The following is a 27,056-nucleotide window of genomic DNA, read 5'->3' on the forward strand; positions in this document are numbered from 1 at the left end:
TTCTTCTCACTCTTTCTCTCCCTCCTCTGCATGCCTTCACTTGGTCAGTTACTCTTAAACCTTCAGTTTTCAGATTAAACATCACTCACCCAGAGAGGACTTACCTGTGCCCCAGACCTAGGTCAGAGAAACTGCCAGTTGCTCACACAGTGTCTTTCCTATGTCTCCTCTTCATTAACAGTCTTTGCACTTATTTTTCATCCTACTCCCTGAGGCTATGGAACATGTCCCTTTTGTTCATCAATGTATACCCAATACTAAGTGGTTGAATAAAACCGAAACACCCTCACATTTCAGCCAGTGCTCAGGATGTGCAAACTTCAGGCCATGAAGACATTACCCTTCATGTGAGCACTTTAGGATCACTGGTTTTGAGATAAAAGTTTATGATTAAAGAAATACTGTGCAGAAGAGTTCCATGGCCTCTAATTCAGTCCAATTTAGCTACACAAATCAAATCATTTACTTCCCCTACCACTACCTTATTCTCTGCCTCTGCCCTGTCCACCAGCCTCACTTGTCTGTGGCTTGCGGGGCACAAGAGGAAGGAAGGGGGCCAGTCATGACCACCAACAGGACAACCACCAATCAATACTGCTAGCCAGTGTGTTGCCGTCATTTTAAGTAAAACTGCCCTTCTATTGGAAGAAAAGGTTCTAACGTGGTCTATGAATCTCAGACAGCGTCAGTCAATTGAAGAAAAAATAACCAGAGGTGTCTTTATGTATCCACAGACTAGCCCCCGCATTTATGCAGCGTGGTTTCAGAGGGCAACCCTGGCCTCCCTCCATGTTTCCCCAACTCTTGATCAAATGTACCAGTTAGACCATAGTCCTTTTGCTTGAAAGCTGCTGCTGCTGCTGCTGCTAAGTCGCTTCAGTCGTGTCCAACTCTGTGCGACCCCACAGACAGCAGCCAACCAGGCTCCACCGTCCCTGGGAGTGGAACTTTAATGCACATTGAGATCACCTGGAAGATTTAACAAAAGACAGTTGGCTGGGCTCCACTGCCAGAATCTCCAGTTCAGGGAGCCTGGCTCAGGCCCCCAGCTCTGCATTCCTAAGTTCCAGGCAGAGCTGATGATGCTGGTCCAGGGACCACACACACAACCTCTCACTCAACCAGGGCTAGTTTCCAGGCCTGGGGGTGCATGAGGATCACCTGTGATGACCTTTAATGTTTTAGGGTTCCAGTGGGGCCTGGGCTTCCTCATTTCTCAATGAACCACCAGGGATGCTAACACACAGCCAAGGCTGAGAACCACAAGTAACCATTTATCCCTGTTTAGAGGCAATCGTCTCTCTAAAGGGCTGAAGCAGATGTAGAATCAGTGATTTACATGCTAGTGTGAAGGAGTTCCTATGATTTCCTGAGAGATTTTAACGAAGGGCAGGGATTGAGTCCTGAAGACCTTAGACCAGGGGGGAACGTGTGGGTGCAGAACATCCAGGGGAAAAGATCCCTGAGAACCCCTCTGACCAGCTGAACAGCCTCAGAAAAACCATGCCTCTATATAGGCATAACACATCTTTATCCACTCATCTGTTGATGGGCACTTAGGTTGCACTTCAGTTCATATGTGCTGTGTTTAGTCACTCTGTGTGTGTCTGACTCTTTGTGACCCCATGGACTGTAGCCAGACTGTAGCCTCCTCTGTCCATGGGGATTCTCTAGGCAAGAATACTGGAGTGGGTTACCATGCCCTTCTCTAGGGGATCTTCTCCACCCAGGGACTGAACCCAGGTATTCTGCATTGCAGGCAGATCCTTTACTGGCTGAGCTACCAGGGAAGCCCTCCAGTTCATATCTTAGCTAATAATGCTGCTGTGGACATTGGGGTGCACATATATTTTCAAATTAATGTCTTCTTTTCTTCAGATATATACCCAGCCGTGGAATTACTGTGTCATATGGTAGCTCCATTTCTAGTTTTGAGAGGAAACTCCATTCTACTTTCCCTAGTGACTGCATCACTTTACGTTTTCACCAACAGTGTATTTATGGTTCCATTTTCCACACATCTTTGCCAACATTCTTTATTTATATTATTTCTGATGACATGTTGTTGAGTCGCTAAGTTGCGTCCAACTCTCTGTGACCCCGTGGACTGTAGCATGCCAGGCTTCCCTGTCTTGCACCATCTCCCAGGGTTTGTCGTTTTTTATGACAGCCATTCTGATAGGTGTGAGGTGATATCTCAGTTGGTGTTTATTACTCAGCCATAAAAAAAGAATGAAATTCTTCCATTTACACAAAATGGATGACCTTAGAAAGCATTATGTTTAGTGAAATCAATCAACAGAGAAAGACAAATACTCCATATAATCACTTATATGTGAAATCTAGGAAAAATAAATGAACATATATAGAGCAAAATGGAAACAGACAAAGGTACAGAGAACAACCTAGTGGTTATCGGTGAGGAAAGGGAAGAGGGAGGGGTGAGATAGACGAATTAAGAGACAAAGAAGCGTGAGAGTGAAAGTGTTAGTTGCTCAGTCACATCCGACTCTTCGTGACCCCATGGACTGTGTAGTCCACCAGACTTCTTGTCTAGGGAATCCTCCAGGCAAGAATACAGAAATGGGTTGCCATTCCCTTCTCCAGGATCAAACCTGGGTCTCCCGCATTGCAGGCAGATTCTTTACTATCCGAACCACCAGGGAAGCCACAAGTTATATGTAAATAAGCAACAAAAATACACTGGACAGCACAGGGAAATAGAGCCATTATTTTCTAATAATTTTAAATGGAGAACAATCTATAAAAATATTGAATTACTATATTTAACACCTAAATTAATCTAATAATATAAATCAACTATATTTCAATTAAAAAAAAAGAAAAAGAAAAGCCATGCCTCCTTGCACGGTCTCAATTTCCCCATCTGTAAATTAAGGAGGTTCAGTGAAATGATTCTTTTATCACACAGGTCCAGAGTTCTATGATTCCACTATTGAACTGTTACTGAGCCAGTTACCCTAAAATACAATAAGCTTCTGGTAAAACTGCATTAAACTGAAGAAAAAGTGTTTCATCTGTAGTACTGGAGTTCGTTTATAAGTAACAAGAACTTCAGAACCCTTCAATGAAAACATTCTCTCTCTCCCTGATAAAAATTTCTGTAACCTAAAGAAGGATTTTCTAAACAAAGTCCTGTGCAAAGAGATTCAACTTATAAACTTTGGTGTCACTTAAAGAGGAAATAAAACCATGATCCCTAAAACCCTTAATTCAAAAGGCAGGACACACGAGAAAAACTGAAGAAAGAAAACCTTCTTTCAGGAGGTAGATTGATCCCCTGTCCCCGTGAGTATAGCCTGTGATTAACTTCTAGCATGCAGAGGATACAAAGCGGGGAATAACTATGGTGGAGAAAACTGGCAGACACCACCTTCACCAAGTGACCAGGGTCAACACAACCAGTAAGAAGTCAAGTAGATGTTGTGCACCCTTGATGAGATGAGAAAGTCACTTCACCTCTGTGACATTCTTCCTCCAAATCCATAACTTTGGTCTAATTATGAGGAAACCCAAATTCAGGGACCTTCTGCAAAATGCCTGAATGGTGCTTTTCAAAACTGTCCAAGTCGCAAAAACAAGGAAAGACTGAGAAATTGTCACAGACCAGAAGAGATTAAAGATGCATGATAATTAAATGCCACCAGGTATCCTGGATTGGATCCTGGTACAGAAAAAAAAAATTTTTTAATTGAAAAAGTGGTGAAATGCAAATAAAGTCTATAATCTAATTAATAGCATTATAATTATACCAATGTTCATTTCTCAGTTTTGATAAATATGCCATGGTTATATAGGATCTTAACATTAGGGGAAGCTGGGTGAAGAGTATTGACAGAATTCTCTGTACTTAATGTTTGCAACTCTTCTATAGAACTAAAATTACCTCAAAATAAAAAGGTAAAAAATAGATCATATAAGAAGTGGAGAAAGCTGTCAAAGCTGAAAATGTGTCAACTAGCAATGAATATGGCATTACTCTTTGGATGTAAGGCATCCCTTTTTAAACATAAGACTTTAAATTTGTACATCATTAAACCTGAGGGAAATGCCCAAAGCCATAGCATCACTATCTTTGTCTCCATATTCACTAAATTACCCTATAATTGTATAAGAGATGTATTCATCACTGTATTCTCATCATCTACCGCAGAGTAGACATTCAGAAAGAATGTGTTGGGTGAATGAATGATGTGATTCCAGGCTTTGTATGCACACAACTATAAATAAACTCAACCCCTAAGTTCTTGGAATATGCAATCTAAGAAAATATATTTTAAAATATTTTATTTATACTTTATTATGTGTTATTTGTATATAAACCCAAGAAATCTAAGATTTACATACAAAACCTAAGAATATACATATATATGTTATATATATGAATATATGTACATGTAATATGTTACATCAGAGAGAACACAGCAACAATATTAAGCCAATCTGAGAAGTGAATTTATGTCAGGTGGGATTTTTGCCTTATTTTGCTCACTGTTGAGTCCTCAGTACTTAGAATAACTTTGGCATTAGCTGACACTCAATAAATATTTGTTCAATGGATGAACGGATCAAACCTCATGTACATGCCAAGGGGCTGCTTTCCAGTTCCTTTCAGTTGAGTGTGTAGGAAGAGCAGGGTTGCTGCAGAGAAGCCCTCAGTCTCCCAGCCTTGAGGCAAGTTGGCCTGTGCTGTGTTTGTGCTCAATGTTCTCCTGGGATGCCTTAGAGGTCCTCCCACTCTGCCTTCCATGGCCTTTCAGAATCTGTATTGTACACAAAGGTCTGACTGTGTTTTTATTCAAAGGCAAGAAAAGAAATGCCACATCGGAAATGTTTCTGCACTCATTACCACATTGCCATTCGTTTTGACTTGGTGAAGAAATTCAACGGAACTGAACAGCTCTTTGCAGAGTGGAACTTTACAGGAGAGACCCCGAGCAAAAATTGCAGAATGAGTCCCCCTTCCCTTCTCAATTACCAAATAAACATCTTTCCAGGGCAGGGCTTTTCTTGTGGAGTCTTCAAATGGTGTTCATATCCATACTCATGTGAACTCTTGACTCTGGATACAGCACAGGTAATTCTCTACTTCAGGAATCCTCAAAGTACAGCCATAGGTTCCAAAAATGCAACACAACTGTGTACATAGAAATCTGCTTGAGAAGCCAAAGGAAATTAATTCTGCTTTTTTTGCTTCAGAATCACAACCTCAAATGTTTCTGTTGTTCTCCTCCAGGCACTCCCACTATTAGGGGCTAAAATTGAAAAAGAAGTGTCCTCTCTTCACCAGGACACTGTAGTTAGTAGAGAAGAGGGAAATAATTTTAGTGGGCTAAGGTCTCCTTTACCTGCATTGTCTCCATTGTTATTCGTGGGAAAACAGAGAACTGTGAAAGAATTTATCTTGGGAACGGATCTAACAGCTGCAGAGGAGGCGATTTGAGGAGTATCCAAAGGTACATCCATTTTCAGTAAGTCAATCCCTCATCACTGAAAAGTTGAATAAAGATATTATATGAGGGGGGTGACAAATTAGGCCATTGTCATGCGAGGAGAAGTTGATATTGATCATATTAGCCAAGTCATTTTAAAAGGTCTTAAGAGATTTCCTTTTCCTAAAGGAAATCAACCCTGAATATTCATTGGAAGGACTGATGTTGAAGCTGAAGCTCCAATACTTGGCCACCTGATGCAAAGAGCAACTCATTAGAAAAGACCCTGATGCTGGGAAAGATTGAAGGCAGGAGGAGAAGGGGATGACAGAGGATGAGATGGTTGGATGGCATCACCAACTCAATGGACGTGAGTTTGAGCAAGTTCCGGGAGATGATGAAGGACAGGGAGGCCTGGCGTGCTGCAGTCTGTGGAGTCTCGAAGAGTCGGATATGACTGAGGGACTAAACAACAACATAGAGAAGGGACACGGGAGTGTACTGGTTAGATGATGGCAGTGCTGCTAGTGATGATGATGATAGTGATGATGGCAATGATGAGGAAGAGGAGGATGATGACGTGCTGCTGCTAAGTCGCTTCAGTCGTGTCCGACTCTGTGTGACCCCATAGACGGCAGCCCACCAGGCTCCCCCGTCCCTGGGATTCTCCAGTCAAGAACACTGGAGTGGGTTGCTATTTCCTTCTCCAATTCATGAAAGTAAAAAGTGAAAGTGAAGTCGCTCAGTTGTGTCCGACTCTTCACGACCCTATGGACTGCAACATACCAGGCTCCTCCATCCATGGGATTTTCCAGGCAAGAGTACTGGAGTGGGTTGCCATTGCCTTCTTCAATTTATGTGTTACTAAATATGGTATATATTATATATAGTAACACTATATAACACTATATACAGTTATATTACTATCATATAAGTATATATCTACATATACTTTAGAGCATATATCCTATATACAGCATATTTTTATAATATAAACTGTTATTACAATTACTATTATTATTGTTACAATGTTCTTTAGCAACAGCAAGGAAAGAGTGGTTATTTCTAAGGTATATCTGAAAAAGATATAGCTATAAAACAACAATAGTCGCTAATTATTATGAGCTCAAAATATGCTAAGCCCTTTGTAAGCATTATCTAATATAATCCTCACAAAATGCCTTGAGTGGATAATATTTGCCATATTTTGGATAAGAAAACTAATCTTCAGAGAGGGTGAGAAGCTTGCATAGCAGTCCGTGGTGGGGCCAGGTTCACAGCTGGGTCAGACTGCCCCCAGAGTTCAAGTTCTCAATCACCCTGCTTATTCCTCGGGATGTGTGACTTTTGCTGCAGGTCAGAAGACAGGAAGAGTGTAGTGTGGGGGGAATTAGGATGGAAAGGGACAGGGAGGAAGGCCTCTACAGCCAGAGAACAGTGCTGGGGCAAAGAGGTGCTGTCAGGGCAGTGAATGAACATTAAACATCTCACATATCCACTGCAGTCTCACCGCTACTGAGGTCAGGCTCTTATAACACTCAGCCTTCCCCATCCAAAACCTCTAAGCTCTTATGGTACCCCAGATGGGCATCTGGAGGACAGACGGAAATGGGTGCACAGAGTCACTGGGGTTGGGATCACACTTGATTCACAGGGTGGGAGGAGGCAACAAGCCAGCCCCATCCCCTTCTCATCTGTCTCTCCTCCATCCCCCACTGCCTGAGTCTCTTGGTTGCTTTGATACCAATCACCAATACATTACCACCACCTACTCAGAGGCGCGTGAGCCTGACTCACTGGCCCTGTGGAGAGATTTTTTTGAGGGCAGAGGCTGCTGTAGCACCTCAGGGAAGGTTCCAAGCAGGAGAAAGAAGAGTAGGCTCACAGCTGAGAGAACCAGAGTTTCTAACACTTGCCCAGGGCAGGCCTGCCTCCTCCAGAAGCCATTCTCAACATCCTCACTTCCACCGTCCATAAGATTTCAGATGCAAGGCACGGGTGCACGGTGGGGCAGAGTCAAGGAGAGCACCTCTGTTTCCATTCATTTCCACCTGAGGCTGGAAGGTACAGAGGGCCCAGGCAACTTGGAGACGTTTCTCTCACCAAGATATTCAAACCCACGAGGGATGAAAAAACAGAAACTGATAAAGTCATCTTTATCAGTGACCTAAGTAAGCATCACACGTACGTTCATTCATCCGAAAAACATTTAGTGAGAACATATGCGTACCAGACACCATGGAGATATAGAAGTAAATAGAATCCCTGTGTTCTAGTGAGCAAAGTTTCCATAAGACAATGGGATTCATGCCTGTAGAGGAGACACACGGTGCTCTGGGAGAACAGAATGGGTGCCAATCAGTCAAGGGAAGGTGGATAAGGATAGCTGCCATGACTTCTGAGTTGCATTATGAAGTCTACGTGGAGATTGAAGTTAACCATGGGAAGAAAGGGTGTGATAATGCCAGTTCAGAAATAGGAGAAGGTAAAGATGAAAGTTTGTACAGATATTTGTCCACTGTAGTTATAGGAGATTGAACTCTCATTCATCAGCCAATATTTTCTCTGAGAACAACAGAAGAGGTGATGGAAAAGAGAAAGTTTTAAAAAATCACCACTTTAAGAGCTGAAAGGAGCTGAAACGGGAGTTGACTAGATCCCAGGTGGCACAGTGTTAAAGAATCCACCTGCCAGTGCAGGAGACACAAGAGATGTGGGTTCGATCCCTAGATCGGGGAGATCCCCTGGAGTAGGAAATGGCAACCCACTCCAGTAGTCTTACCTGGAAGATCTCACAGGCAGAGGAGCCTTGTGGGCTACATGGGGTTGCAAAGAGTTGGACACAACTGAGCAACTGAGCACACACACGGGAGATGAAGAGCGCTGAAAAAGGAGTTGACCAGATACACGTGTGAAGTTCATGCATCTCTCCCGAGTCAGTGTCCTCGTCCTAATGCAGAAGCAATCTGGATAATGATTATTTCCTCTCTTTTGGAAGTTTTGGCATAAAGAATGCCATATGTTATGGTAGGAAAAAAGGCAATTTCACAAAACAGTCTTATGTAAATCATTTCATCTGATGAACACTAATTTACAAATGATGAAGCTGAGGTCTATAGGGGAAGGTAAGGGACTCGGCTAATGGAAATGATGGGAGGCAAACAGATCTTCCACCTCCGGGTCTTAAATTCTGTCATGATTGGGGAGACTTAGCTCTGGGCTCTGGCCAGCTGCTAACCTGCTGTGGGACGATGAATTAGTCACTTGACTTCTCTAAGCCTCAATTTCCTTATTTGCATGTGAATCTATGAGTCTCTCTGAAACCCTTTCTTAATCTGTTTGCCTAGAGCCCTCTTTCAGAGTTTTAGAAAAGAACTTGCCCCGTCACTGTCCCTTACCCCTAAGTGTTCCTTGTTTAGGACACATATGATTAGAGATTCAGGATTTGCCTAGTGGGAGCCAACCCAGGAGCCCTCTGACTTGGAAATGAATTTTTAACAGAAAATATCAGAAATGGATTTCCCTAAATGTCCACAACCCCATCAGGTTTGGGAATTCCCCTAAGTAAACCAATTTGCCTTAGTAATTCACTGACCTAGACATCGTGTAAGAAAAGATGGGGTGTCACAAGCAGAAAAGACCAAAAAATAAGCTCTACAACCAACTAACTGTGTGCCCTTGGTTAAAGGCCTGTTCACGTCACACAAACTCATCTCATTCAACTATGAAATGCTGTGGTTGGTAGAGATGCAAGTAAACATCTCGCTTAAATCTGAACTTATGAAGCAGCTGCCTCCTCAGTATGCCTACTTGATTTTCTAGACACCATTTCCAACCTAACATGGCCCACAGACTACACTTTAAGTCACAAGGAGATAGAGTAACACAGTATGCATTAATTCATTTTCTCTCTCCCCCAACTAAAGCTCTATGAGGGCCAGAACTTTTTTTACTTCTACATTCCCTACTGACTTATATCACTGACTGGCACAGAGAAGACACAAAATAAATTTCACGGAGGGAATGAACAAGGGAAGCATGAGAGCATGGAGAGAACCCCAGAAAGCCACCTAATAAAGTCCTAGGAGTTCAAGTGGAAGCCAACAGGCTGATTTCCAGAAGCAGACAGAAATACCATGAGACCAAGAAGGCAACAGGATCTTATCAGTTCAGCTGATCCAGTCATTAGGTTTACAGATTGAGTTGGGCCAGCTTTAAGAGGTGAGGCCCAAGAGTCAGGAGCTGAAATGGACTATAACGCTAGGGCACAGGCAAAAGAGAAGCAAACAAGTTCAAGAAAATTGCTTCAGGTACAACTGCAGTGCTCAAAGCCCACTCTGGGCGGGGGAGGCTATACGGTACCTCCATGGACAGTGCTGGTTTAAAGACACACAGTTTGGAAGGACAAATTCTACTCCATTTCACTCATGTTGGAAATACCTGATTTTTTTCTTTAATTTTCTATTGAAGGAAAATTGCTTTACAGAATTTTGTAATTGCTTTACAGAATTAGTTTTCTGTCAAACCTCCACATGAATCAGCCATGGGTATGAAATTAAAAGACACTTGCTCCTTGGAAGAAAAGTTATGACCAACCTAGACAGCATATTAAAAAGCAGAAACATTACTTTGCCAACAAAGGTCCATCTAGTCAAGGCTATGGTTTTTCCAGTGGTCATGTATGGATGTGAGAGTTGGACTGTAAAGAAAGGTGAGCACCGAAGAATTGATGCTTTTGAACTGTGGTGTTGGAAAAGACTCTTGAGAGTCCCATGGACTGCAAAGAGATCCAACCAGTCCATCCTAAACGAGATCAGTTCTGAATATTCATTGGAAGGACTGATGCTGAAGCTGAAACTCCAATACTTTGGCCACCTGATGTGAAGAACTGACTCCTTGGAAAAGACCTTGATACTGGGTAAGACTGAAGTCAGGAAGAGAAGGGGATGACAGATGAGATGGTTGGATGGTATCACCAACTCAATAGACATGAGTTCAAGTAAACTCCAGGAGTTGGTGATGGACAGGGAGGCCTGACATGCTGCAATTCATGGGGTCGCAAAGAGTCGGACACGACTGAGCAACTGAACTGAACTGAACTGATACATATATCCCCAGCCTTTTGAACCTCCCTCCCATCTCTCTCCCTATCCCACCCCGCTATGTTGAGACAGAGCCCCTGTTTGAGTTTCCTGGGACATACAGCAAATTCCCATTGGCTATCTCTCTTTACATATGGTAATGTAAGTTTCCATGTTACTCTTTCCATACATCTCACCCTCTCCTCCCCTCTCCCTATGTCCATAAGTCTGTTTTCTCTATTTCTGCATTGGAACTACCTGATTTTAGAATATAAGAAATAAGTACTATAAACTACTTAATTGGTTCTAAATTTATTTCTTTCTAGCTTATAAGTTATACCATAACTCAAGTATTCCAAGATAATAAGATAATTTCAAGGTCTATTGTATAGCACTTTAATGTCAACATAGTTGATGATGGTGATGACAGTTGTACCCATCTTGCTTGTCAAAGGATTTGAAGCACTTTATAAAATAACAACAATAAATGACACTCATGTGGTGCTTACCATATGCCAAGTGCTCTTCTAAGAACTCTACAGATGTTAAGTCATTTAATCGTCCCCAAAATTTTTTGAGGTAGGTACTGTTTGTTATTATCCCCACTTCATAGAGGAGAAAACTGAATCCCAGGGAAGTTAACTGACTTATCCAAGATCACTCTGCTAGCCAACAGCAATGTATACAGCAAAACTAAGAAATAAATTATTTAAGAACCAAGTCCTAAAAGAAGAAAAGACATGGTGTGGGAAGAAACTAACTTCATCATAAAACTTGGGGGAAGAACTGATAAAGCGCACCATAAAGTTAACTGTAAGCTTCCTGGCAGCCCAGGGAAAAAGGAAAATAGGATGAGTTTTAGCCAAAGGTGACTTCTGGCAAATTGTAAGAGAATTTTGTGAGAGGAAGCCACAAACATTAAAAGGGGGTATCTGTGGGAGCAATGCCACTCTAGGGGGGCAAAGTTCAGCAGAGAGAACTGTAGAGTTGGAGACTGAAGGGGTCAAAGACCCAAGAAAGTGAGCAGCGGGAATGGGACAAAACAGCCCAGAATGATGAGGCAGGAAGTTCCAAATGCAGAGCAGTCAGGAGTCAGTGTAAGCAGTGAACACCCAGGGAAATCCTGGAAATGCAAGATTCTAACCAGAAGTCTTTTAGTACCTTGCTACTACTCAGTGTGGTCCTGGGACCAGCAGTATCTGCATCAGTGGGAAACTTACCAGAAATGTAGAATTTCCAGCTCCACTGAGTTCTACTGAATCAGAATCTGCATTTTTAACAAGATCCCCCCTTGTGGGGAGGATGAAGGCACTTGCAGGTTTGAGAAGCACCACTTTAGCATAGCCTGGTGAATTTCCCCACAGCAAGAGGCTTGGAACACACGCCAGGTGTTTCACATTCACAACCCCTTTCAATCCCCGAAACAATAATACAATAAAGATATCATTTTTGTACCCACTTTACAGATGAGGAAATTGAGGCCCACAGTCGTAGCCACATGCCTAATGAATTCAGAGCTGGGATTTGTTACCAAACCAATTTAATTCAGATTCTGTCTGCATTCCTATGAGTAATCTGATGGAAATTCATCCTAGGGTCTGAGAAAAGAGCGGCCTGGCCAAGACACAAACAGAGAAGCTGCTGCTGGCAGGTCTTAGTGTGTGTTGCAGTGGACAGTGGAGGAAGGGAAGGTGTCACAGGAGTGGAAAGAGTGAGGGCAGAGGCGAGCGGATGTTACTGATGCCTGAGAGGGTGGCAGACATGGTCCTGAATCACTTTCAGAAAATGATTCCCTTCAACAGGGTAACAGGGGACCCGTGGAGGTAGCTGTAGCGTGACCTGCTGCCCTACTCGGGGCACCCCCCCCCCCCCCCAGCTCAGCTAGCTACAGCCTGTGTTCCGTTCTTCAGCAAAATGTCAGTGTGGGAGCAAACCGAGAGTGAACGTGTCTTTAATTTGCCAATTAGTCATGTGCCACCTTGTAACCGCTCCTGCGTGTTATTTCTGTGAGTGTGTTCTGTGTTATTTGTTTTCCTCTCTCTGCGGTTGGTCTCCTCACTGGTCTTTTTCCTAAGTTCCCCATGGGGCAGGACCATCTTGGATTTCACTGGGTTCCCCAGAGCCCTGGCAGAGACCGTGCGTATTTAACAAGTGTGGCACGATGGACTGCCCCGTCACCCCAGAGAATAGGAGCAGCCCAGCCTCTCTCAGGTCCCTCCAGGGAGAGCAGGCAGGTGGAGGTGATGGGTGCTGAGTGCTGAGTCCGTGCCCATGGACCGGCTGGATGGTCTCTCCTCGCCCAGCTGAGCCTCCCATCCGGGGCTCAGGGAATCCCTAGCAGGCCTCACCCTCCACTTTCATCTTCATGGGAAACGGCAACTTCACCACACGTGGGTGTGTGGTGTGAAGACACGGGGTGGCGTACTCGGCCGGCAGCTGTTTTGCTGTGTTGTTTTCCTGCCCCTTCCTGAGGAGATAAGATCTGGACGGGCTTGTGGTTCTCCCCCCACCGACCCTCAAAGGCAGCGGGCAAGCCAGGTTCCCATTTCTCAGGCGCGTCCTCAGAATCACACCCCATTTCAATATCTGTGATGAGATCCAGCTCACTTGAAAGCAACAGCAGAGAAAAACGCAGCTTCCCAGAACACAGGGCAAGAAGATCAAGGTCTCTGAGCTTCCCTTTCTTCTCAGAAGGTCTCCAGGCAAAACCGATTTGCATAGGCTGCCAATTCCTACCTCGCAGAGAGAGCCTGCAGTCCAGGGCTGGGGAGATGCTGCCACCTTCCTGGCTCTAAGGGCTGAGCGGGAGACGAGTACTTAGGAGGGAACCAGTGGTGGGGGTCTTTGGGGGGCCTGGGATGAGGAGAGCCGTCAGCTCTGGCAAGACAGAAGAGAGAGACAGCTAAAAGAACTCATACCGATGCACACAAAGCTTTGCCTCTGAGCTGGTATGCCAGCTGCAAGGTGTCCTAAGAGAGGGACCCAGCGGGAAGCCGAGGTGGTGCCTTCAGACGCTCGCCCAGGGCACAGAGAAGAGCGGGCCTGACTCGGGACAACCCGTGCCTGGTTTGCTAATTCCCAGCGAGCTCCGCCAGCTCCAGAGGAGGGAAATCTCACTGTGATCACTCCTCCTTCCTCCAAGGCTTCTCCTTCTCCACTCCACTCTCCCTGGTCATACAAGGGAGCAGCTGGTAACACCTGTCACCTTGAGGCTGTTTCCGGAGAAATCAGAGAGAGACTAAGAGGCCACACTGGGTAGAAGGCTTGAGAGCATACAGGGTAACAGGACTAGAGAGTCCCCCTTAATTTACTAATTAAAAGAATCACAGCCTCCTGACCTGACATCCCGAGGTCAGGCTGGGGAAGGAGAGACTGGGATTTTTCATGTGTCTCCTGGAAGGAAGAGGAGGGGATGAATTGGGGTTATGGCTTGTTGCCCTGTGGGACCCAGGCATGTCCTCCCCAGACGGGCAGCCCAGTAGCCTCCCAAGACACATTCACGTTAAACAAGAAAGAGAATCTGGCTTCCAGAAAGGAAGTCCAGCTGGTCACAGAGCTGGAAGGAGTGGATGTCTGGGGGTTGGAGTTGGGCGTAGGGGGTGGAGTTAAGGGCACCAGGTAGAGGAACCAGAGGCCCAGAGGTTGGAAGTATGGTAGAATCTGGCAGAAGTTTCAGGATATTTTTCATTTCCGGCAACGGAAGACATCTAGCTGTTAAGGGAGAAGGGCTCAGAAGGTGTGGGGAAGGGAAGGCTGGAGAGGAGCTTACGGGGTGGCCTGGTTGGGGGTTGGAATTCTAGACACTGAGTCTATAGGACCTTCCTCAGCTCCTTTCTTGGCCTCTGGGTATAAACAACTGACTCGCCCTCTCTCTCTAACCTCTTCTTCAGTTCAGTTCAGTTCAGTCGCTCAGTCGTGTCCGACTCTTGGCGACTCCATGAATCGCAGCACACCAGGCCTCCCTGTCCATCACCAACTCCCGGAGTTCACTTAGACTCACGTCCATTGAGTCCGTGATGCCATCCAGCCATCTCATCCTCTGTCATCCCCTTCTCCTCCTGCCCCCAATCCCTCCCATCATCAGAGTATTTTCCAATGAGTCAACTCTTCGTATGAGGTGGCCAAAGTACTGGAGTTTCAGCCTTAGCAACATTCCTTCCAAAGAAATCCCAGGGCTGATATGCTTACACTGATTCCTAGGTAAGGTATGTTCCTCACTCGGGAAGGAACATGCAATACCCTAGACCTGGGGGGACTCTGGCTTCCTGAGGTCAGGTCAGAAGAATAGCTGCGAGAAGTTGTTGGTCAGGCCAGTGGAGTGTAATGATTTGGAGTCCTTCGGGTAGATCCAGAGCACACCTTGATTCTAGTTTAATACTCACGCCTCCTCCCAGCCTGGAACCCTTTGAAGGGACAGGAGGTCTCTGCCCACTAGGAGGTCACACTGACCCACAGACTTTCGGGTTAGGGCTCCTGGATTTGCATTCTGGCTCCTCTGCATACTCTGTGATCTTGAGAAAGTCATTTGACTTCCCTGAACCTCATTTTCTCAGATGTAGAAAGAGGATCCTAATGGTCTCAACAGGACTAAATGAGCTGCTGTGACACCCCACACAGCACCTGAGCAGATCACTCAGTAACTAATCGTCATTCTTATTAATTTTATTACTATTATCATGGGTTTCCCCCAGATCGGTAGCCTCACTGGGCCTCCAGTGAATTCTCTTAAAATAGATTTTTGAGGCAGCTGGTCCCCCAGCACTTCCCAAGTCCCAGCGAGCCCTTGAGGATGTTGAACTAACGCGGTGCCTTGAAGGGCTCCAGCCCCAGGGCAGCCTCAGGGTGGGTTTATATTTCAGACAGAGTTTGCGACTCCAATGCCCCTGTCTTAGGCCCCCTGGGGTCTCAACCAGCATTTTGAGAGACTGAGAGATTAACTAAAGGACTTGCCCTTATCCAGGTTTTAGCAACTTTGGTTGAAGGACTAAAGACGATGCTAACCAGCAGTTGTGACTGGGTTTCTGCCAGTCACTGCTCCGCATGGCTGCCTCTGCTTGTCTTCCTCTTCCTCTTCCTGTCCTCTCTTTGCTGATCTGGACTCGGCCGGGTATTCTTGTCACAAGGTCATCGCCCAGGTGAGCTCAGCTCAGCGTGAAACAAAACAGCTCATCTGAAGGCACCACACCCCCCTACAGGGAGAGAGAGTGAACCCTCCTTGACTCCCGCCCTCTCACCAGTGGGCTCTCTGTGCTCCCTCTTGCAACAGCCAGGCAGGTGGGTGTTTAGCGAAGCTCCTGCAGACCTCAGGCAGGGAGCAGAAGCTGCCCTCAGGGTGCTGGGCAGTGTCCACACCCAGCCTCTCAGCACAGCGACTGGGGGTCAGCCACTCGGCTTTAAAAGATGTCTGGGCACAACGTGGCTTTCAAAGGCTTGGATGTTTGTTATTTTCCGAGCTTCAGTTTTAGATCCATTTGGGTGTTCTCCAGAGGAGAGCCACACTGATTTGGCATTCAAGCATCCCGTCTCCCACGCCCTCCTTCCCGCTCCCAAGCACCCTGAATCCCCGCTGCACCAGCTGCCAGTTTGTGCGTCTGAGGCGTTGTCATGTTCTCAGGCCATGGGGCATATTGTATAAACACACGGGCAGTTTACACTGCCTGGGAACTTAGGGGCTTTCCTCTCTGCGGGAAACAGCTGCAAGGAGGCTTGACCAGCCCTTGCTTTGTGGAGAAGGAGACGTCGCCTCTGATCATGCACGTGGGGCAGGTGCGCTGGCTGGGTTCCTGTTGTTACGCCCGAGGATTCTCCCAGAGACGCCGAGATGGGAAGGACGCTCATGATGCTCTCCACCCTCCTCCCAGTTTAATTGCTCATAAGTGACTTTGCATATGGCAAACCCCCGCCTCTGTTCACCCCTCATGCTGTGTGCCAGTAGCACCCTCCACCATCTTACTGCTGTGGGCCTCCAAGACTGCAAAATCATAGACTCATAAAGCTGGGAGGCACTTCGAGAGGGTCATTCACCCAACAACCTAGATGAGCACTTGCTGTTGTTGTTGAGTCACTAAGTCGTGTCCGACTTTTTGCAACCCCATGGACTATAGCCCTCCAGGTTCCTCTGTCCATGCGGATTTCCCAAGCCAGAAACCTGGAGTGGATTGCTATTTCCTTCTCCCAGGGATCTTCCCAACCCAGGGACCGACACCACGTCTCCTGCATCTTCTGCATTGGCAGGTGGATTCTTTCCTGCTGAGCCACCGGGGAAGCCCAGATGAGCACTCACTATAATACAAAGCACTGTGTCAGATTCCACAGGCGAAGGCAGGTGAACAAGACCAGGTTCCTATCTTCACAGAAGTAACAAACTTCCAGCTCTGCCGTCACCTCCAAGAAGCCCTCCAGGACCTCCCCAGGCAGGCTCAGACTGCCTTCCTCTGCGGTCCCATATCCCTCTGCTGACCACTAGCATTGCACTTACTATGTTGCAGTGAAATGATCACCATGACCTTCTCCCCGACAGAATGCGAGCTTCCAGAGGGCAGGACCAGACACGCTGGTGATGCTGAGATTCTGTGGCTCATATCATTAGGTTGTCGTAAGGAAACAAGAGAAGAAATGTTCTTTTTGTTAGCCACCAATAATAGTGGCTATTTGGCCAACAACCAAAACAAGATGAGATTGGCAGCTGCCTGAAGAAGAAAGAACTAGAAAAGCCAGAGGGCTACCACCAATCTGGGCAGCCAGTGAAGAAGCCGGTCAAAACCAGATCATCTCACCTGCTGCACTTTTGGCTTGGCCCTTCTGCGAACTTTGTCTGCTATGTCTAGAGGGGGGCTGTACCTGCTTGCTAGGGTTGCCATAACAAACTACTGCAGCATGGGTGGTTTAAACAACAAAAATGTGTTTTCTCACAATTCTGGAGGCTAGAAGTTAAAGATCAAGCTGTCAGTAGAGTTAGTTTCTTTGAGAGCCTCTCTCCTCGGCTAGCAAATGACTGCCTTCTCCTCTTCGTCTTCACATGGCCTTTTTTCTAAGCTCTTGTTTTTTTCCTTTGGTTGTGCCCTTCAGCATTCGGGATCTTAGTTCCCTGATCAAGGACCAAACCCGGGCCCCCTACAGTGGAAGCATAGAGTTCTACCCACTGGACTGCCATGGAATTCCCTCTTATCTCCTCTTTTTATAAAAACACTAGTCATACTGGCTTAGGGTCCATCTGTATGATCTCATTTTACCTTGTGTATGCATGTGCTCAGGCATGTCCAGCTCTTTGCGACCCTGTGGACTGTAGCCCACCAGGCTCCTCTGTCCATGAAATTCTCCAGGCAAGAATACAGGAGTGGATAGCCATTCCCTTCTCCAGAGGATCTTTCTAACCCAGGGATTGAACCCAAGTCTCCTGCATTGCAGGTGGATGCTTCACCATCCAAGCCACCAGGGAAGCCCCATGTTTACCTTCATTACCTTTTTAAAAGATTCTCTCACCAAATACAATTATTTTCTGAGATTCTGGGGTTAAAACTTCAACTTATGAATTAGGGTGAGAGGGGACTCAATTCCGCCCATGACAGAGGTCAGCCCTGGTGTTCACAGAAGCACCAGAGAATTCCTGATAAAAGCCACAGGTTATCAGTTCAGGAGCCAAGAAGCAGGCCTGTGATCACCTCCTCTCTTGGCTGACTTAGAAGCCTGGAGATTCATCCAGTACAGGTGACCAAACAGAACCCGATTTTGCCACCCTCACCTCCTACACGTCCCTTCCCTCGCCCCAGTATAGATATTACATGAGGTTTTCAGGTTTGAGCCAAGGGCAAGAGAAGGTGTCCGTGTGGAAAAAATAAAGAAACATGTCTGGCTCAGGACGAGGATGGAAAATGACATTGATGGAGGCAGTTTCTAAGGAGGCCCACTGGCTCACTTCCCAAACTCCCAAGCAGAACAAAGAAAAAGGTCCAAATGCCCTGGCTAGATGGAGGAGAGCCAAGCCACCAGCAAGCACCAGCGGTGGACTGCTGACTGCCAGCCAGAGCCACGGGCTGCTAGACAGGAACCAAGATAGAACACATGGGGCAGCCTGGCAGCAGAACGGCCCTGTCCCCAGCACCGCCCTGCCTGTCGGCTTGTGCAAGGTCACGAGTCCCGAGCAGCCTCCGTTCCCAGGGTTGCTCTTCACTGTTGGGAGCCAGTTGGCTAAACGTCATATTGGAAAAGAGTACAGGATGTGATCTTCCAGATGAACCGACTCATTGTAACCAGACTTGGCTTGGCTGGACTGCGTAACACCAAGATGGCCACGGGGGCATGTTGCTGACTCAGCGCAGGGGAGCTGAAGGACAGGCAGGTGAGGGAGTCCCTTGGGTGGAGCACACCCCCTGCAGACAACTGGGGTGGCCTAGGGATGCTCAGAGCTCAGCCAGCAATCCACAGTCTAGTTCTCTGGGGGATGAGACACTCCAGGGCAGGCTTCTCAGCTACCCCTGATCAAGGTCTCAAGGTACAGCGTCCTGGGGGACTTGCAAAAACCAAATGCTGATTGCTCCAGGAGATATTAAAGCTTCTTCTGATGTCATCCCAGGCAGTTCAAATGACCTGCACCTCGGTCTCCTATGAGGCAGTGTAGACCAATCTAAGAAGCCTAGCTCTAGAGCTAGAACTCCGGGCATAAGAGCCAACATCCTTCCCTGGACCAGATAGCATTGTGGGCTTTGCCGAGAGAAAGCCACCTTCTTCACACAATGGTTATAAGGCTAAGAACAGGGAGGAGAAAAGGCAAGGGGCATGGCAGGGATTGGACTCTATCTTAGCGAAGAGATATTAAATAAAACAGGAGGAGATGAGACTAGTGATGACATAGCCAAGCCTCAAACATCACAGGAGTGTCAAGTAGAGCTGCTTAGCTTAGCTGTGGTTCCCCCCTTCAACAGGTAGTAAGGTGGAAAATCATCCACACAATCTAAGACCAGAAGTGAGTGCTGCAAGAAGAGAGGGATTCTATAGGCAACCTGGCTATCCCCTCTTCATTCATTCACTCAACAGATATTTGTTGACTATCTAATTTATGTTGGTTGGTGAACAAACTTAACTTATAGGCCTCACACTCATGAAATTTAAAGTGTAACAGCGAGAAGAGAAAAAATCACACAACTCTAAGTATTTATGATTGTGGAAAATGCTGCGGCTGCTGCTAAGTCACTTCAATCATGTCCGACTCTGTGCGATCCCATCGATGGCAGCCCACCAGGCTCCCCCGTCCCTGGGATTCTCCAGGCAAGAACACCGGAGTGGGTTGCCATTTCCTTCTCCAATGCATGAAAGTGAAAAGTGAAAGGGAAGTCGCTCAGTCGTGTCCGACTCTTCGCGACCCCATGGACTGCAGCCCACCAGGCTCCTCCGTCCATGGGAGTTTCCAGGCAAGAGCACTGGAGTGGGGTGCCATTGCCTTCTCCATTCCTCTCATAGACAATATCAATAATTGCAGAGGTGGAGAGGGGCTGGGACACCTAAGAAAGAGTATGAAATGGGCTACCCAGATAGTTTTCCAGGGAAGGATAAATAGGATCTTATCTGGGAGGTCCAAGAAGGCTTTCTTTCTAAGTGACACCTAGGCTTCCAAGCCTGTGGGGCTGGGGAAAGGGGAAAGCATGCCACGAAATAAGAGTAACATGTGCAAAAGCCTTGGGCTGGAAAGAGCACGACAAAATCAAGAAACTAAGAGATCCTCAAAGAATAGCTGCACTTCCATATTCATTGCAATAGCCAAGATATGGAAACCACTTGAGTGTCTATCAGCAGATGAATGGATAAGAAACTGTAGTGTATATATATACGTATAGATAGACAGATATGTGTATTGATAGACATAGACGTATACACAATGGAATATTATTCAGCATGAGAAAGAAGGAAATCCTACCATTTGTGGCAACATGGATAGACCTTGACGGCATTACGCTCAGTGAAATGTCAGGTAGCGGAAGACACTGTGTGATCACACTTTTGCATGAAATCTAAAAAAAGTCAAAGTCATAGAAACATAGTTAAATGGTGGGCATTGGGGGCAAAGGAGTGACAGAAATGGGGAGATGTTGATGCTGGTCAAAAGATATAAACTTCAGTTATAAGATGAAAAAGTTCTGGGAATCTAACGTACAGCAGGATGGTTATATTTAGCAGAACCGCATTATACATATATTATAGTCAGTAGTTTGAAGGTTGCTGAGAGAGTTAATATTATATGTTCTCGTCACATGACAGTAACTTTGTGATGTGATGGAGGTGTTAGCTAATGCTGTGGTGGTCATCATTTTGCAGTATATGACATCAAGTATATCTAATCAACCCACTGTACACTGTGTAGTTATTGTTGTTTAGTCACTAAGGGATATCCAACTCTTTGTGACCCCATGGACTGTAGCCCACCAGGCTCCTCTGTCCATGGGATTCTCCAGGCAAGAATACTGGAGTGGGCTGCTGTTTCCTTCTCCAGGGGATCTTCCCAACCCAGGGATTGAACCTGCGTCTCCTGCTTGGCAGGTGACTTCTTTAACACTGAGTCACTAGGGAAACCCATTGTACACTTTACATTTAGACAATGCTTTATGTCAATTATATCTCAATAAAGTTGGGGAAGAAATGGAAAAAAAAACGAAACTAAGAGATCCTGACTGTTTGGAGTCCTGAAGAGCACGTTTCTCCAGAAATTATGCCATGTGGGGGCCTTGTAGACTTTCTAAAGACTTTTATCTTTATCTAGAAGCAGTAGGGAGCCATAGAAGAGCTCAGGGCAGAAAGAGATGACGTAGCCAGGTATGCTGACCTGAGTATGGGTTCATCATGATGCGAAAACTCTAACCCGAACAATTCAAGAGAGTTACTCTGCTTCTAGTGAACAGAGCTAAGCCAACGGATTTCTAAACTTAAAGGCTGCACTTGCATGTGCTGAAGGGCAGACTGTCCTTGCAGGCTCCCACCTGGACCACACATTAAATGGTACCCGCACCACAGAGGGTCTACACCACTCAGTGTGCAAGAAAGAGAAAGGGAGGCCGGCTTGGTCAGCAACGCTACATCGAGACCCACGATTGGTGGCGCATCACAGCGATTCCTCAAGGTGCCATGGAGACCAAACTCGCGGGACTCACAGAGCACGGAAACTGAAGAGTCAGTACTTCTCCAACTCTGAAGCTCTGTGGTTCGCTGCAAAGTCCATCACAAACAGGAAGCTGGTTCCTCCTCCGTTCACTCAAAGAGAATCTCTAAAACCTCTGTCCATTAGGATTCTCCAAAGATGCCCCAGGTCGGGCAGTCTTTTCTCTGACCCCAAGGAAGGATGCAGGGAATGTTCTTCTGGTCCCAGGGACCATCACTAAGGTGTCTAGCAAACCCCTCCCCCACCTCTGAGCCAACAGCCCTCCCTGGCACCCCAACATCAATCTCAGTCTCAGTGTTAAGGCATAAATAATTTGACTCAGAAGTCACCAGTAGGGGTTGGGAGGATCTGGACAAGACCACAGGGCCACACTTCTACTAGACTTCTCCCCTACCTGCCTGGAAGAAACGGCTCCAGGCTCAGCCTCTCACACCTTCCAGGCTCGTCCTGCTCCAAAGCCCACAGCACACAGCCGCATCTCACATGTACGCAGGACTGACAACAAATATGTTGTCCTGCCCTCAGCTTCCAGGGCTTCACCTAGCATGAAAATGGAGACAAGGTGGCCCTGAGGTCTCCTGAGAGCAGGAAAATACAAGCCCCATCTATGCCTGAGACCTGCAGGAGATGGACGCCTGTGCCGCCACCCTCCACCACAGGAGTCCTGAGCACACGTGCACACACACGGCTGGCCCCCTAAGCGCTCACAGGGCCACCGCAAGCCCTGGAAGGGAAGGATTCTCCTTTGACCCTTCCTCACCTCTTCGTCATCTGAGTGCGGTGAAGACAGTCAGCCTGAGTCAAGGAGGACTACCACCACTTGGAAACCCTCTCGTTTAGAGCCTTTCTGCCACTGGGTGCAGCAGACCGGCCGGGGCCAGGGCGGGCACCCCCGAGGGCCACTCATGGAGCATGGGCTTGAGGCTCCCACATAGGGAACACTCGGGAGCTCTGGGCTCCACATGTTGGGCCCCCACCGCAGCTGGTCCACACAGGCAGCCCTGCTCAAGTGAGGAAGAGAGGGCAATCCTAGTAGGTAGGGGCTGTGACAGCTTCTGATGAAGCTACACCCCTCTCTCCTTTCCCCCTAAGTCTCCCCCAGTCAGGACATTCATGCTTTTTCTATGTGTGCTGAGCATCCTCCCAACCAAGGGCACCAGGCACCATGGATTTCCACTTCCTTTCCAGCTATGGCTTCTCAGCCCTGACTCTAGACATGGCGGCTCTTCAGCACAGGCCTGCGGAAGAGAATCTCCACTGGCCAGTCCTGAAGCCCCTTCTCAGGTCCCCAGACAGATGCTCACCCTGGACAGACGCTGACCCCAGACAGACCCTGACCCCGGACAGACACTCACCCCGGACAGATGCTCACCCCAGACCCTCACCCCAGCTGCAGCAAAAGTAGGCACCACGGTGACAGAGCTCCCCCTGCTGACAGCTCACGGTGGTGGCTGGGCCAGGAAGGCTTGTGGGCTGAGTCATCTTCCCCTAAGTCATCCTGTGAAATTAGGTTCTGCCCCTCAGTCCACTGCTCACAAATGAGCACAGCTTTATCTTGGAGATCTTGAGAAGCAAAGACCTTTATATCCATGCCAGGGCTCCCCAGACAGCACAGAACTTCCAGAAGAACTTGAAATGACACCCAGGACAGGCCCTTAACCTAGCACTGGGCCAGACTGATGGAACGTGTTCAGGGTCCTCACTGCACCAAGCCCAAAGAATCATGTGTGCCAGGTGATTCAATCAAGTGCCCATACAGACTGCCACCCAGAGGGCTAGCCTACCTTCCCCAAGAGGATCCTTAGACACTTTGCCCATCTCTCATGCCACAGGCAGCTAAACACAAGCCCACAACATCTAAGGGACCTGTTAATGTCCATGAAATGAGTAATAATACACTTGATGCTTGCAAAGAGCTGACTCATTAGAAAAGACCCTGATGCCGGGAAAGATTGCAGGCAGGAAGAGCAGGGGACAACAGAGGATGAGTTGGTTGGATGGCATCACTGACTCAATGGACATGGGTTTGAGCAAACTCCAGGAGATGGTGAAGGACAGGGAAGCCTGGCATGCTGCAGTTCATGGGGTCACAGAGAGTCAGACACAACTGAACAACAATAACAATGGCTGATCCATGTTGCTGTATGGAAGAAACCAACACAATATAGTAATTATGCTTCAATTAAAAATAAATGAAATTTTTTAAAAAAAAAACTTAATGGAGAAGCTAGATATACAAAGGGAATTAGCAAAGTCTCAAGGATTTGACTGATCTCTCCTGACCTGTCCATGACCTTGAAATGTGTCTTTGGAAGGATCCAGGAGAGCAGTCAGCTGGGAGAATGCTGGAGGCCCTCGTGGATAAAACTTCAGGGCGTCTCCCATCCACAGCCCAAGTTTATACAATCCAGCACCCTCAGAACTTGGCATGGGATTCACTTTGATGTCATTTTTGCTGTAAGACAACAAATGCTAATTTGTTCACATTTATTGGAGTGGATTAGTCAAGCCAGCAGCAGCCGCGTAGGTGAATGCTAATTGGCCTCAAAGTCATTCATCACCGTTAAAGCAGTAAGACCGTGTGGTTACTAATCAACCAGGCTTGCAGATAAGAGTAAAAGATTTACCAGTCACCTATGTATTCATTTATTGATTCAATAAGATTTACCTAGTACTTTTCAAAGAAAGACACTGTCTCAGGTACTTCAAAGGATGAATTAAAAAAAAAATAATCCCTACCCTCAAGTAGCTCAAACCTTAGTAGAGCAAGATGTGAGAATAAAGGTAAACCACGCCAAGTGCCATGGGCGGGGACAAACTGCCACTGCAGCTCCAAGAGGGGCGGTCTTGTCTCTCTGGGGACTCACAGAGACTTCACGAAAGAAGCAAGGTTTGTGGACCTTGAAAAGTGGGTAGGAATGGAACATACATGGTGGGACATGCATTCTGAGAACATGTGCAGTGGCAGAGAAGGGGGAAAGGCAGGGTGTTTCGGGGAGGCAGTGAGGCTCTGGTAGGCGGTAGCATGCATGATTGGGGAAGTCGTTTGCAAGCACCGCTCAGCCCTGCCGCAGGCCAGGCCCTGAGCTGTGTGCAAGTCCCATGCTGACCGCAGGGCTACACCAGAAAGCAAAACACACAGAGTCCTTAACCTCACAGAGCTGGCAGTCCCCTCAAGGAGAAAGCCAAAAAGGAAGACTGGGGAACTCCCAATTCTGCCCTTCTGTGTAGACTGGAGATTTGGGGGTTGGTCCTGGGGAGTTAGTGACAGTTTTAAATGATTGGAGACTTTTGGAAGATTAATCTGGGCCCAGATTAAAAGGTAAATTTAAGAAGAGGAGAAAAGTGGGACTTCCCTGGTAGCACAGTGGATAGAAATCCTCCTGCCAACGTAAGGGACGTGGGTTCGATCCCCAGGAAGATTCCACATGCTGCGGAGCAACTAAACCCACAACCACAACTACTGAAGGCTGCACGCCTAGAGCCTGTGCTCCACAACAAGAGAAGCCACCGCAAAGAGAAGCCCGCGCACCACAAGGAAGAGTAGCCCCCCGCTTGCCGCAACTAGAGGCTGAAAACCCAGCGCAGACACTGTTCAGTTAGTAAGTCATGCCTGACTCCTTGTGATCCCATGGACTGAAGCACACCAGCCTACCCTGTTCTTCACTATCTCCCGGAGTTTGCTCAAACTCATGTCCATTGAGTCAGTGGTGCCATCCAACCACCTGTTGCCCCCTTCTCCTCTTGCTCTCAATCTTTCCCAGCATTGGGGTCTTTTCCAATGAGTTGGCTCTTCACATCAGGTGGCCAAAATAGTACTGCACAGCCATAAAAAAATAAATAATTTTTTTAGAAAAGAGGAAAAAATTGAAAGTCCAGTTAGAAAGCTATTGTAGTAACCTAGATGAGAGATTATGACCAAGACTAGTACAATAAGAAGAAAAATAAAGGAATATGAAAAATAATATATATACATATATATAGAGAGAGAGAGAGTATGAGGTTTAACAATCACTTTGCTATACACCAGAAACTAACACAATATTGTAAATCAACTATATTTCAATTTAAAATGAGAAAGGGGAGGATTTCTAGCAGGAAAGGAAAGTAAATGAAAAAAAAAAAAAATTGGTAAAGGAGGGCTAGATAGTGAGCAGTTACATCTCCTCAAGGCCCCAGCACCTACTATTTTCTCTTGATGCTTCCAAAGCTCTTTAGAAAGACACTTTTCATAGAAAGCCAAGAAATAAACCCACACACCTATAGATACCTTATTTTTTATAAAGGAGGCAAGAATATACAATGGGACAAAGACAGCCTCTCCAATAAATGGCGCTGGGAAAACTGGACAGCTACATGTAAAAGAATGAAATTAGAACACTTCCTAGCATCATATACAAAGATAATCTCAAAATGGATAAAGCCCTAAATGTAACACTAGAAACTATAAAACTCTTGGAGGAAAACATAGGCAGAACACTCAATGACATAAATCAAAGCAAGAGCCTCTATGACCCACCTCCTAGAGTAACAGAAATAAAAACAAAAGTAAACAAGCGGGACCTAATTAAACTTAAAAGCTTTTGCACAGCAAAGGAAACTATAAGCAAAGTGAAAAGACAACCCTCAGAATGGGAGAAAATAATAGCAAGTGAAACAACTGACAAAGGATTAATTTCCAAAATATACGAGCAGCTCATACAACTCAATGGCAGAAAAACAAACAACCCAACCAAAAAGTGGGAAAAAGACTTAAACAGACATTTCTCCAAAGAAGACATACAGATGGCTAACAAACATATGAAAAGATGCTTAACATTGCACATTATTAGAGAAATGCAAATCAAAACCACAATGAGATATCACCTCACACCAGTCAGAATGGCCATCATCAAAAAGTCTACAAACAATAAATGCTGGAGAGGCTGTGGAGAAAAGAGAACACTCATGCACTGTTGGTGGGAATGTAAACTGATATAGCCACTATGGAAGATGGTACGGAGATTCCTTAAAAAACTAGGAATAAGACCACCATATGACCCAGCAATCCCACTCCTAGGCATATACCCTGAGGAAACCAAAATTGAAAAAGACACATGTATCTCATTGTTCATTGCAGCACTATTTACAATAGTTAGAACATGGAAGCAACCTAGATGTCCATCGACAGATGAATGGATAAAGAAGTTATGGTACATATACACAATGGAATATTATCAGCCATAAAAAGGAATGCATTTGAGTCAGTACTGATGAGGTAGATGAACCTAGTACCTATATACAGAGTGAAGTGAGTCAGAAAGAGAAAGATAATAATATTTATCTTCTAACTGGAGAAGGCAATGGCAACCCACTCCAGCACTCTTGCCTGGAAAA

This window comes from Budorcas taxicolor, chromosome 15 (assembly GCF_023091745.1).
Source record: "Budorcas taxicolor isolate Tak-1 chromosome 15, Takin1.1, whole genome shotgun sequence".
In the NCBI taxonomy this organism is placed as follows: Eukaryota; Metazoa; Chordata; class Mammalia; order Artiodactyla; family Bovidae; genus Budorcas; species Budorcas taxicolor.